Below are 2950 nucleotides of genomic sequence, written 5' to 3'. Positions count from 1 at the left end.
GGGGAGTCTGAGTCAGTCACCAGATACATGCATCCATCATCATACACACAAATAAGCATCAGAGTCTATACTAGTGCATGGTCAAGCAGCCATGTGACTCTTTTATAGTGGCGTCCTTCGGGGACCTTCCCAGTGGTAGACCAATCCGAGCAGGAGCAGGACCTGCGCATGTGACCTCCGACCTCCAATGAGAGGTCGTCCCACGGGCATGCTCAGTACCCAAAAGATAGGACTTTGTCCCAGATGTGTCTACTTGCTGCTGACTCAGGCATGGAGTTATAGCAGAGCCAGAAGGAGCAACCAGATGCCTAGCATCAGCCTGGGCAAGACGCCTGGAGCGGAGACCCTGCGGAGCAGGAATCTCTGCGGCTGCAGAGGAATGGGAGACCGCAAAGAGCATGGCTCGAGATTCCCCCTGTGCAGTGGGGAAAACTCGATGCCTAACACTACCCCCCCTCTAAGGGCCCCCTCCTCTCTGAGCCTCGCTACGCTCAAATGATGCAATAAGGAGTGGAGCGTGGATGATCTCCACTGGCTCCCAGGTCCGAGCCTCTGGACCATGACCCTTCCAGTCCACCAAATAACCAGAGCTGTGGAGTTGGTAAGCAAAACCTGCAACTCCGACTCCTCAGTTTTCAGTGTGGAAAACTCGACGCCTAACACCTCATGCCTCCCACCATGTTGAGGTGCAAGAGAATAGTGATCCCACACTAGTACACTCCAAAGAGCACTTTACCAACCTGCATGCTCCAAAAGGAACAAGACGACATACTGTTTTGTGATGCACAAAGATTAGAGCAGCCACAAGAACATGATGGTGGGGAACGGCAAATTTTGGATAAGTAGCAAGAAGATGATGGGTTCTCCGCTGCTCACACCTTTCCAAAAGCAGGAACGAGTCAAATGCTCTCAAGCTCTACTGACGATGTGCCATGGAAACCAGGAGGACTTTTTCAACAGACTGATCACACAGGATACATCACTATGATCCTGAGACTAAAATACAATCGATGCAATTGAAACATCATGACTCACCGCCTCCAAAGAAGACACGTACCCAACCCTCGGCAGGCAAGGTCATTCACACAGTATTTTGGGACCAGCACGGAGTAGTATTGATGGATTTCCTAGCAAAGGATACCATGATCACTGGACATACTATGCTTCATTGCTGCGGAAATTGCGGGAAGTCATCAAAAGCAAGAGACGTGGCATGCTCACCAAAAGTGTCCACGTTTTGTAAGACAATACACCAGTTCACAACTCACATGTTGCCCAAATGGAAGCATGCTCCTGTGGCTTTGAAATTCTACCGCATCCCCCTTATTCTCCCGACCTTACACCATTGGACTTCCACCTCTTTCCAACATTTAAGTTATTTTTGAAGGGCAAGCATTTTCCAGAAGATGAGACTCTGATTTCCGAAGTACCAATGTGGCTTTTGGAGCAACCTGTTGATTTCCATAAGCGAGGTGTTTACAGTTGCTTAAGAAGATGGGAGAAGTGTCCCTAGGTGGCACCTATGTAGAGGAGTAATAACTGTGTCAAGTTTCATTGCTCTCAGTCCACAGGAAGTGGGTCAGGGGAAATCTGTAATGAAAGCCCCTCAAATAACACTTAAAAAAGTTTAAAAATTTTGCTAGATTACATTTCTCAGCCTTAGGCTGAGTTCACACGTGGAGTTTTTTTCGCGTTTCCACGGCTGTTTTAACCGCGCGATTTTTCCGCGAAAACGCGAAAAATAAGCATCCCATGCATTCCTATGGGATTCCGCAATGCTGTGCTAATGCTGCGGTTTTTACCGCGGCGGAATCGCTTTGCGGTAAAAACCGCAGCATGCTCATTAATTTGCGGAATCGCGGCGACCCCGCACCCATAGGAATGCATTGTTCCGCTTACCTCCCGCATGTGGCTGTGCACACCATGCGGAAAGTAAGCAGAACATTTGCGGATGGTACCCACGGTCCGGAGGAGAGGAGACTGTCCTCCGGGCTTTGGGTACCATATCCCTGTAAAAAATAGAATTTAAAAATAAAAAATATTGTTATTCTCACCCTCCGACGTCCCGCGCAGTCTTTCCGCTTCTTTTCACGCTCCCGTTCCCAGTAGTCCTTTGCGAAAATGCCCGCGATGGCGTCCGTTCTCGCGGGATCGCGAAGTCTCGCGGTCATTCGCGCGACGTCATCGCGAATAACCGCGAGACATCGCGGTCCCGCGAGAACGGACGTCATCGCGGGCATTTTCGCAAAGGATTACTGGGAACGGATGCGCGGGACGTCGGAGGGTGAGAATAACACTATTTTTTATTTTTTTTTACATTTTATCTTTTACTACTGATGCCGCATAGGCGGCCTCAGTAGTAAAAAGTTGGTCACACTCGTCAAACACTGTGTTTGATGAGTGTGACCAACCTGTCAATCAGTTCTCCCAGCGATGCTCCAGATCGCTTGGAAAACGCTAGCATTTTGCAAGCTAATTATGCTTGCAAAATGCTAGTTTTTCCGCGGGAATTTAAAATGCGATTTTCCCGCGGACTGGAATTCCGGAATTCTCACAGTAATTTCCGTGAGAGTTCCGGTACGTGTGCACTTAGCCTTACAGTATTACGTGTTCTTAGGTTCATTTCGTTGGTATATAACCCTCCAAAAAATGTGTTCAAAATGTTATCATTAAAACATTACTCCCCTATAGGATATTCCGTGGTCTGGATTACATTTTGTTGCTGTAGAACCCTCCAAACACTTGTTCAAAATTTATCAATAATATACTGCTCACTCATAGGGTATTACATCTTCTTTGGTACATTTTGTGGCTACAAAAGCCTCCAAAAACTTGGTTAAAAATGTATCGGTATTATATTGCTCACCCATAGTGTATTACATCTTCTTGGGCCAATTATGCCAATCATACTCCGATCAGAGTTTGATAAGAGTGATGTGATTATCTCGGA

The sequence above is a fragment of the Dendrobates tinctorius genome, unplaced genomic scaffold (genome assembly GCF_039654945.1).
Source record: "Dendrobates tinctorius isolate UK_male_01 unplaced genomic scaffold, ASM3965494v1 ptg000250l, whole genome shotgun sequence".
Lineage (NCBI taxonomy): Eukaryota > Metazoa > Chordata > Amphibia > Anura > Dendrobatidae > Dendrobates > Dendrobates tinctorius.
Note: the sequence above shows the minus strand (reverse complement) of the source record.